Source organism: Lissotriton vulgaris, chromosome 11, assembly GCF_964263255.1.
Source record: "Lissotriton vulgaris chromosome 11, aLisVul1.2, whole genome shotgun sequence".
NCBI classification, from domain to species: Eukaryota; Metazoa; Chordata; class Amphibia; order Caudata; family Salamandridae; genus Lissotriton; species Lissotriton vulgaris.
The window spans coordinates 731,894,976-731,905,945 of NC_141699.1; the positions used below are offsets into that span (position 1 = coordinate 731,894,976).

Below are 10,970 nucleotides of genomic sequence, written 5' to 3' on the forward strand. Positions count from 1 at the left end.
TTATATACAAGCCATAGTTGCTGCTTATTTATCTTATGCAGCTAACAACCATTAACAACCATTGACAAAGCCAATAGTCCTGACTTGTTGTAGGTAGTATGATGTTACTTGATGTATCATATAGCTCGATGCAATGATAGAAACACAAAATACAAGTCGGGCGGCACACTATGCTAAGCACAGATTTTTAGCTTACGTGTTTTTAAGCCACGCCCTTAACATACATACATGTTCTGCATTCTGTCCATCAATTGTTGTTTTTGCATTTGTCACCCCGAGTGGGATGGGTATGCTCAGACATGAGTCCCATGCTCTCCACATCACTGGAGTCAAGCTATCCTGGCTGAAGACAGCTGATAGCTAGAAACCGGTCCTAGGATGCTTGATTCCGGTCCAGGAAAGACATGGCTTGGCAGTTCGGGCTAGACTGTTCCCATAAGGCACAGGGTCAAGGCTGATTTGCATATGGCCATGTCTGAACTGGGGTGGTGTGGAGTGCAAAAAAACGATGGATTTAGGCCCAGATCTCTGTACTGGGGTGAATGTATGACATTGTTCTGCATTCTGTCCATCAATTGTTGTTTTTGCACTTAACATACATTAGCCACGCCCTCCGAGAGACCCCCCCCCCAGTTCTTTCATCCCACTTAAATCCCTGGGTATACGAATGCTGCGCTCCATGGAAACCTGTTGGAGTACAGGTTGCAATTAAAACAAGGGGGAGTGGTAGGGGGTGTGCAGTGGCTCAAGTGCTCGGCAGCACTTTATGGTAACCTGTTGGAGCGCAGGATGCAAATAAAAAAATAGTGAGCAAGCACAAAGAGAAAAAGCCATCAGAGAAAGGATACCTGTAATAGGCCAATATCCCAGGGAAGGAGCAAGACATAAGAAGGTGGGACATAAAAGGCAAAAACACCATTGAAAAGCAAGCTTTGGTGTGTCACTCTCGCCTTAACCAATCAGCAGCGAGGGGTGGAATGAAGTCCCACGTACATCAATACAGCTTGTCTTCCAGCCAGCTCATGCGCTGTATAGGTTCGACCTAAAAAAACACAGTGGATTTGCAACCATAGAATTTAAAACATTTCATTCCTGTACAAATTTCTCATGTTGATTACGTATTAAAATAACTCTCCCAAAAAATTGGGAATCAGTAAAGCAGACATCAGAGGAGTGGATTTGTTGCAGAAAAAGCAACACTGGTCTGCACTGCCTGAAATTCAAATTTCATAACAGTGGCTTTTAAATTTTAAAGAAATTTGGTAATTCATAGAATTTACAAAACAAAGAAAGAAGCAAAGTACATTGTTGCGAGATGCCGTCACTTGGACAGTTAGCTAATTTGGTCAACTAGGGCCAGATGTAGGTAGCCCAATACCGGTCGGTAAGGGCTGAAATTACCGAATTCTGTCCGTTACCGACGGGTATTAGGCATTTGAGATATAGGGGCCTAATTTAAGGATTCAGTAATTTACCGAATCAGTCATTTAAGGAATCTGTAAATTACCGAATTCTTAAATACCGATTCAGTAAATTACCAAATCCGTAATGTAGGGAGCACTCAAGTGAGTGCATTTGTCATTTCAGGATTCGTTATTTACCACCAACTACAAGTTGGTGGTAAATATCGAAAACCTGTGAAAAAGCAAATTTGTGCTTTTCCAAAAGTGCCATGTGGCAGACATACATGCACTATTCAGGGGTGCAACAGGGTGTCAATGTGACAACCTGCCACCCTTGTAAGTCTTCCCCCTATTACCGATTCGGTATTTACCGAATCGGTAACACCCATTCATTCCTATGGGTCTCCAGGCCCAGAGGAATGAATGGGGAATACCGAATCAGTAAATACCGAATCGGTATTTACCAAATTTTACTGATTCGGTAAAAATTACCGAATCAATACCTACATACTATTTACCGATTCTAAAGCACCGAATCGGTCAAATTCGGTATTTTAGAATCGGTAAATAGTATTTACCTACATATGGCCCTAGGGTAGTCATTTACCTGAGGGAAAGAAACAAAACAATGGATAATATTGAGTCTGAAATGAGTCAACACGAATATGTATTGGGAGTTGTGAACTTGTTCTAAATAGGGTTAAAAAGCATCCGTTACGTTCAGCAAATTATCTTGTACCATGCTAGCTTTAGCCCATTCCTTTATCCAACTATCCTCCTCACGCTTGTTCAACGCTAGTTGTTTGATCTCAGCCTTAGAAATATCAAGCAGGGAGGTTGGATCATTAAAAAGAGCTAGCCTACCCACGCTGACAAAAAAATATTTTATATATTTGAGTCATGGAATTTTTAAGGGATAGTCCTGGGATAGACAATCAGCAATTATCAGTCTATTTAGCAGTGCCTCAGGCTGTGACCAGATCCCACACCACAGTAATATGGGGCACATTCTAATGCGATCTTCTAAAAATGGGAGTCCTGCTCTTTATGGCATACATAGGTAAAAAAGCTATTCGGGACTGCAAGATACTTCCTTATGCAAGCATTTTCTGCAAGTTGTAGCCTCTCTGAGTTAACATAACCCCATACACTAGCCCCGTATTTCACAACAGAGACACATTTAGCTTTGACGATAGTACAGAGCTCTTTAAGGGGCCTTCCCCCCAATCTAGTTGCAGATGTGTTCAGCCCTACAATTGTTTTATTCATCAGCATGGCCCTTACTGTAACAAGAGGTTTCCATGAACCTTGGGCATCGAACAGTAAACCCAAATAGTAGAAAGTAGGAAAAATCATGAGATCAGTGTCTCCTAACCTTAATTCGAAACCTTTGTCAGCCTTACAGCCACATTATTAATATTCATAATTATTAATGAAGTTTTGTTGAGCGCGCAGCTACTCAATTGGGTTTCCCGTGGCTAGGCCTTCACAGGTACGTTATCAGAAAAATAAGTGGTTTACTCAAACAGCCATGACAGGATCTTAGTGACTGTGTACATTATTTTCCATTGTTTGGGTACTGGTAGTAGAAAATTAGGCCTCCTAGATGTGTTCTTTTGACTCCGGGAACTGAGGAGAGGTTGGCGTTGGAAGAACATAGGAGATATGGGCCAATGTTTGATCATATTTTGTGCTTATAGTCCAGTGTTTTAAAATGAGTTCTTCTTTCCACTGGAAACCAGTGGACTACATGGAGCATTTGAGCTACAGAGGTGAATTTTAGTTGCAGTCGCTTGATAGCACCCTTGTTTCCGTAGTCCAGTCGGGAGACAATAAACACTTTTATCACTGTTCTTTGTGTTGAGGGTGGCCGGCAGCAGACACATTTTCTCACCCATCTGAGTTTTCCAAAGTAGAATGCCGCTATTTTGGTAATCTGAGTGTTCATTGAGAGCTTGCTATCTATCCACATACCCAGATTCTTGACAGCTGGCATGGGAGTGGGGCATGTCCCAAGGCTCTTAGGCCATAAATGAGGGCCCCGTGGCTGAGGTTGGTTGCCTACCCCCAATATTTTGTTCTTGTCACGGTTTAGTTTGAGATGGTTAGTGTTCAACCAGGTCAGTACTTTTTCTATGCAGGTTTTTAAGACGTCTACATTCTGGTTTTCTTGGGCTATGAGAGAGATCTGGGTGTTGTCTGCGTACGAGAGCAGAGGCAGACCACAGCTCTATACAATGTCAGCCAGAGGATATTTAACCCGGTAATATATTCCACAAAGTGATTAATCAGTTTTTGTAACTCCATGTGTGTGCCATAAGCACTGTGTCAACTGCACACAATAGGATCGGTATAGCTTTTTGGCCAATATGCGGAACATCAAGTCCTTTCTCTTCTAAAAACTGGTTAAGATTGTTAATATATAGGGTAAATAAAAAAGGGGACAAAATGCAGCCCTGCTGCTCACCCGTTTAATATCAAAATCCTCTGTGCATTCTCCATTGACTCCAAACCTAATTCTGCCCCTTGCATTCACATACATGCGACTAAAAAAATCACTAACTTTAGCAACAATGGGTTAACCCAGTATCCCTCAGAACCTGGGCAGTCATATATATAAAGATACAGTTGGTTCTGTCGGGTAAATATTTCTTCAGGCAATTTGTCTCAATCTAGACATTATTCAAAATAGAGACAAATCAATCACAATGAACACAAACAAGACCATTGAAACCATATAGGGTATTATTCAGAGCTTTTATAAATTGCATCATTTATAAATACCCAAATAGCATTTGTACGGCTGTCAATTAGTGAAATATAGCAAGTGACAAGGTGAAATATAGTGCTCAGTGATTCAGTGATGGTGCGTAATATATACAAAGTGGATTTCTCAGGGGGATAAAACAGGGGGAAAATGGCCAGAAATGCAAGTATTTCAGGTAGGTCTGCGAACTGAGTAAATGAGTTTCCTCGCAGAATCCTTCAACTGGTCCTGAAATTAGTGTGTCGACGTTTCAAACCAATGTCTGCACTACTATGAGGTCATTACGGGTCTTCATCAGGACTGGGGCATGGACATGGACAGCCTGTGGGTATGAGAATCAATGGTAAGGTTTGTGTAGTGCTGTACTTGGTAAATTAGTACGCACATGGCTACTGACTCACCTAAGAGGGCCCAGGTGGGCTCAGATATTATCCCAATATACTTCTTGGGTCGTATGGCCGGTGTCTGGCTCAGGCCGGTGTGGTATCCTAGCAGTGGCCAAACTGTTTCTTCAATAGGTACAACCTTCTAAGTAAGGCTGCAGGGAACATGGGAGCAATTATTAAAAACCTTTTCCCATGTGTATTCATGATTTATGTGGACATGCTCAGCATGGCGCTTACCCACAGTAGCTCTATTGCTGAGGGAGTACTTCAGTTGCTGGGGCGTGGTTGAACAAGAGGCTCTGTGGGCAAAGTGAGTTTAATTAGCCTCACTCAAGGGATATTGATTACAAATTAATAATAAAGCGAGCGAGGCAAAGTGATGTAAGAAGGCTGACCTTCAGTAAAATAATATTAGTTCCCGTCTTTTTGTAATTTCATGTTCAGGCGAGTTCACAAATCTGTGTGAAAGGATTATGAATTAGTCTCACCCAATGCAAAGGCTTAAAAAGAGGGAGACGCGGTAATACTGGGGTCGTTTTTGTTTAATCGGGAAGTTTAGCTCAGCTTATGTTTTTCCACTCCGAACCGTCAAAGTCGTTCTCTTTCAGCCGCTCGATCAGCTGTCAAATGGGTTTGAGCACAAATAACTTGTCTCATCCAGTTCTCGAGACAGCTGACGTGTGCGAGGACGTCACGGCTCTGAGGACACTTGGGCAGGTTGCTTGGTAACGCGTTAGAGTGTAGCCTCTCAGTTTTGTGACGCAGTAAGCCTGATAACCGCTTTTGGCCGGTTGCTAAGCAACGTGTTTGGACGTCATCAGTTGTTGGATAAAATCTAAATGCAGCCCTGCGAAATCGAGAACGCTCTAGCTAGTTGCTGAGCAACCATTCGAGCATTGGTTTTCGCGTATGGCGCATGTGTAGCGCAAGTTGCTTATATGGACATTGTCAGTAAGTCCCTAATTTCCTACTCTAAATATCTTGGGACCACGCGATACAGGACAAATGAATTGTAAATTAGGTAGCGCAAACTTGACAAATATGAAACCGGACGTGATTACATATATACAGTGACATAAAAGATTCATGCACAATGTGTCCATTAAGTTACAATGTGTGACTTAGTCTTGTGACAGTCAGGGTCGGATTTCTGTTTAAGAAATACATACAATGAATTCTAACCACAAGCGTCAAATTTGCAATCGAGTTCGATGGAAAAACATTTCATTGTTTGACGATACGCAGAGGTATATGAGGAGCAGGGAGGCCGCTATTTTAAAATAAGAGCCTGACAATTGATTAATTCAGCTCTTAAATAAAAAAGAATCAAAGGGTCAACGCATCTTGAATAAAGTGGTGCCGGTGAAATTCTCAGAGCATCCAGCCACGCGCTGCATCCTTGAGCTATTCCTAGACTTCTGGGGTGAAATTTTAATACCAACTATACAACGGTGGCTCCCTTGACCTCAAGTTAATTGAAACATATAACAAGGAAGGTGCAGAACCCAAATGTCCCCAACTATCTTATGGATATATACCCGATGATAAGAAGATTACCTCATAGAGTGGGTTAAAATCCCTAAATTTAATACAGGGATTGATAACTTTCTTTTGAGAGAATATTGTCCTGATGAAGGTGCTATCACAAAACCGAAACGCTGTGTCGACAACTTTGTAGTTTTTAATAAGGATAACAAATTTCTGTGTATTTATCCAGACAACTTTGTAGTTTGTAACAAAGATAACAAATTTCTGTGATTTTACTTAATTCTTTACTGTTTTTAATGGCACTATGAATGTATTATTTTTATCGAATAAACTGTACAATTGTCTAAAGATTATTGCATATTATTTTTTAAGTTTGTGTCTATTGTGTTGATCTATTGGATATGTGGTTATGATATTAAGGGGTCTATAAATGTCAATTGTAGATTTTTTCAAAGTTTTAGCAGAATAGGGACCTTTTTCATTTCCATTTTCTAGGATCCACCACTTCATGTTCTCTGGGGAATGATTGTGTGTGACATAATGTTCTACCATTGGTGCGCCTTGTGTTCTGCATCTTATCCTGCTCATGTGCTGCAAAATCCGAGCTTTTGCTTTCTAAGTGGTTTGTACCACATATATGAGCTCACAGGGCCAGAGGATAGCGTAGATCACATAGGAGCTGTTACAGTTAGTAAACTGTGACGTTTTGTAAGTTCTATTGTTGTAAGTGAAAGATGTTCCCTCTTGGCAATGATCGACACCACGGACCCCACAGCTGACCTCAGGATACTTATAGAAGAAGTAACCAAACAGGACTTGGAAGATGGATTCCTGAGCCGTCATGAATATGACTTTCTTAACAAAAAGGAACCAAGGATCCCAACTCTTTATACATTGCCAAAGGTACATAAGCAACCAGAGAAGCCACCGGGCAGACCAATCGTGTACGGTTGTAGTTCAATCTTAGAGCCATTGAATCAATTTATTGATCATTTTTTACAACCCTGGGTCTCCAAAACAAAATCTTATGTGAGAGATAGTATGCACATCATACAACTGCTGGAGGGTCAGGCATTTGATGTCCGGTCACAGTTATTGGTAACACTAGATGTATCCTCACTTTATACGTCGATCCCGCAGGACAGCACACTGGCAGTCAGCAGAGCAACTCTGGACTCAAGACCAAGACCACACTGGATCCCGAAAAACTTTTAGACTTCATTACTGGAGATTGCAATGAAAAAGAATCATTTCATTTTCAGAAGGCAGTTTTACTATCAGTGCAAGGGAGAGGCGATGGGAGCCACTTACGTACCAAGTCTGGCGAATATTTTCATGGACCACTACGAGGAGGTACACTTATACAATCACTCCAATCCATACATCGACAAGATTGATATTTGGAAGCGATACATTGACGGTCTGATCATGGTTAGGACTGGAAGCACCACTGAACTAATTCATTTCCATCCCTGGTTGAATACAAGATCCTGGGCCAGATGTAGGTCGCCAATTACCGGTCGGTAACGGACGATTTTGGCCGTTACCGACCGGTAATTGGTTTTTGACATGTAGGGGCCATTATTTTACAGAATCAGTAAATTTACCGATTCAGTAAATTTACCGATTCTGTAAAATACCGAATCGGTAATTTTATCGATTCGGTAAAAACCAGATGTAGGTAGCACTGTTGACAGTGCTACAGGCCTTCAGAATTCGGTATTTTACCACCCAATCCAATTGGGTGGTAAAATACCGAATTCTGGTGTACATGCACATCTGTGCATGTACACCTGTGCCATGTGACACACAGACATGCCCTTAGGGCATGTATGTGTGCCACATGGCACACAAGCCTGTACCTGGGGTGCTAGAGGGTGTCAAAGTGACACCCCCTGCACCCTTGCAGGATTCGGTATTTACTGATTCGGTAAATACCGAATCTGTATTTCCCATTGATTCCCATGGGCTTCAAGGCCCATAGGAATCAATGGGCAATACTGATTCGGTATTTCCCGAATGGTAAATACCGAATCATACAGATTCGGTAATTCTCAATTTAGAATTACCTACATCTGCCCCCTTCCGATTTACAGACTCTTAAATACCGAATCGGTATGATTCGGTATTTAAGAGTCGGTAAATCAGAATTACCTACATCTGGCCCCCAGTGATATTCAATTCACAATGTCAAGCAACAACGAATCAATAGACTTCCTAGACCTGACATTTCGAGTGGACAATGGGCTACTATACTGTGACCTCTTTCGGAAACCCATGGAGAGGAACACATTGCTCATGTATGGGTCCCATCACCCTCGTAACCTGATGGACAACTTGCCATATGGGCAGTACTTAAGGTTGAAACGTAATTGTTCATGAAGGATAGATTTTTTTAAAGAATCTGAAATTCTAACAACCCGTTTGAAAGAAAGAGGCTATCCCACTGGACTACTTAAGCGTGCCAAGAAAAGAGCCTGGTACTATCCCCGAGACCAACTTTCGGAGGTGAAGGAAAAACCCAAGGAATCCAACAATATTGTTTGCGTGACCACATTTAATGCCAAGAGTAATGAGGTCAAAAAAATCATAAAGAAGTACTGGAATTTGGTTGCAAGTGAGCTGCAAACTAGTCAAGACCCCATGTTCGCATTCGAAAAGGGGAAGAAATATCAAGGACATTGTTGTCAGAGCGTTCTTGGAACCACCTAAACAACAGGACCTAAGGAGCCCCCCGGGCCTTCCGCCTGTAACCGGGCATCACAAATGTGGGCATTGCAAAGCATGCGATCATTGCCAAGAGGGAACATCTTTCACTAACAACAATAGAACTTACAAAATGTCACAGTTTACTAACTGTAACAGCTCCTATGTGATCTACGCTATCCTCTGCCCCTGTGAGCTCATATATGTGGGACAAACCACTCAGAAAGCAAAAGCTAGGATTTTACAGCAAATGAGCAGGATAAGATGCAGAACACAAGGCGCACCAATGGTAGAACATTTTGTCACACACAATCATTCCCCAGAGAACATGAAGTGGTGGATCCTAGAAAAAATCAGCCCTAGTGCGTGAGGAGGGTCACTGACAAGGTCCTTAAACTACAAAGAATGCAGATGGATCCATTCCCTTAACTCGGTACAAGCAGGGTTAAACGAGATGGAGGAAACTGCAAAACAAATGGGTCAGTTATAACAAGCCTCCCATTCCACTGCTGTAACCACATAGTGTGTAAATATTTCTTTTATGCCAGGTGTACAATTGCTCTGAACTGGCACATAACTTTGAATGCTTAGGTGCAATGTCCACAATTTGCTTCTCTCATAAATGGTTTTAACTTGTAAATATGATTGATGTATCACTTGTATAGAAACTTGTAAATATGTATATAATTCTGCACACATGTGATACAATCAGGATCATTATTGGTATCAAATGACACATTACATACGAAGTTCGACAGCTAGTTTAGATGCACCAAAAATGAAATGTTTTTCCATCGAACTCGCTTGCAAATTTGACGCTTGTGGTTAGAATTCATTGTATGTATTTCTTAAACAGAAATCTGACCCTGACTGTCACAAGACTAAGTCAGGCATTGTAGCTTAATGGACACATTGTGCATGAGTCTTTTATGTCACTGTATATATGTAATCACGTCTGGTTTCATATTTGTCAAATTTGCGCTACCTAATTTACAATTCATTTGTCCTGTATCGCGTGGTCCCAAGATATTTAGCGAAGGAAACCAGGAACTTACTGACGATGTCCAAATAAGCAACTTGCACTGCACACGCGCCTTACACGAAAACCAACGCTCGAATGCGTTGCCCAGCAACTAGCTAGAGCGTTCTTGATTCCGCTACAAGGGCTGCATTTAGATATTACCCAACAACTGATGGCGTCCAAACACGTTGATTAGCAACCGGCCAAAAGCGGTTATCACGCTTACGGCGTCACAATACTGAGAGGCTACGCTCTAACGTGTTACCAAGCAACCTGCCCAAGCGTCCTTAGAACCGCGACGTCCTCGCGCACATCGGCAGTCTCGAGAACTGGATGAGACAGGTTATTTATGCTCAAACCCATTTGACAGCTGATCGAGCGGCTGAAAGAGAACAACTTTGACGGCTCGGAGTGGAAAAACATAAGGTGAGCTAAACTTCCCGATTAAACAAAAACGACCCCAGTATTACAGCGTCTCCCTCTTTTTAAGCCTTTGCATTGGGTGAGACTAATTCATAATCCTTTCACACAGATTAATGAACTCGCCCGAACTTGGAATTATAACAACACGGGAACTAATATCATTTTACTGACGGTGAGCCTGATTAAATCACTTTGCCTTGCTCGCTTTAATATTAATTTGTAATCAATATCACTTGAGGGAGGCTAAATAAACTCACTTTGACCACAGAGCCTCTTGTTCAACCACGCCCCAGCAACAGAAGTACTCCCTCAGCAATAGAGCTATTGTGGGTAAGTGCCTTGCTGAGCATGTCCACGTAAATCATGAATACACATCGGAAAAGGTTTTTAATAATTGCTCCCATTTTCCCTGCAGCCTTACTTAGGAGGTTGTACCTATTGAAGAAACAGTTTGGCCACTGCTAGGATACCATGCCGACCTGAGCCAGATACCGTCCATCTGACCCAAGAAGTATATTGGGATAATATCTGAGCCCGCCTGGGCCCTCTTAGGTGAGTCAGTACCCATGTGCGTACTAATTTACCAAGTACAGTACACAAACCTTACCATTGATTCTCATACCCACAGGCTGTCCATGTCCATGCCCCAGTCCCGATGAAGACCTGCACTGACCTCATAGTAGTGCAGACATTGGGTTGAAACGTCGACATACTAATTCCAGGACCAGTTGAAGGATTCTGCGAGGAAACTCATTTACTCAGTTCTCAGACCTACC

General features: G+C 42.0%; 1 long non-coding RNA gene across 1 annotated transcript; it reads left to right on the plus strand.

The window, feature by feature from the left end:
• Positions 1 to 10,065: 10,065 nt before the first annotated feature.
• On the plus strand, positions 10,066 to 10,725 carry LOC147683408 (uncharacterized). Its single transcript, XR_015301042.1, has 4 exons — positions 10,066 to 10,197; positions 10,304 to 10,366; positions 10,463 to 10,524; positions 10,610 to 10,725. It is a non-coding gene; the product is annotated as an uncharacterized LOC147683408 (long non-coding RNA).
• Positions 10,726 to 10,970: the final 245 nt, after the last annotated feature.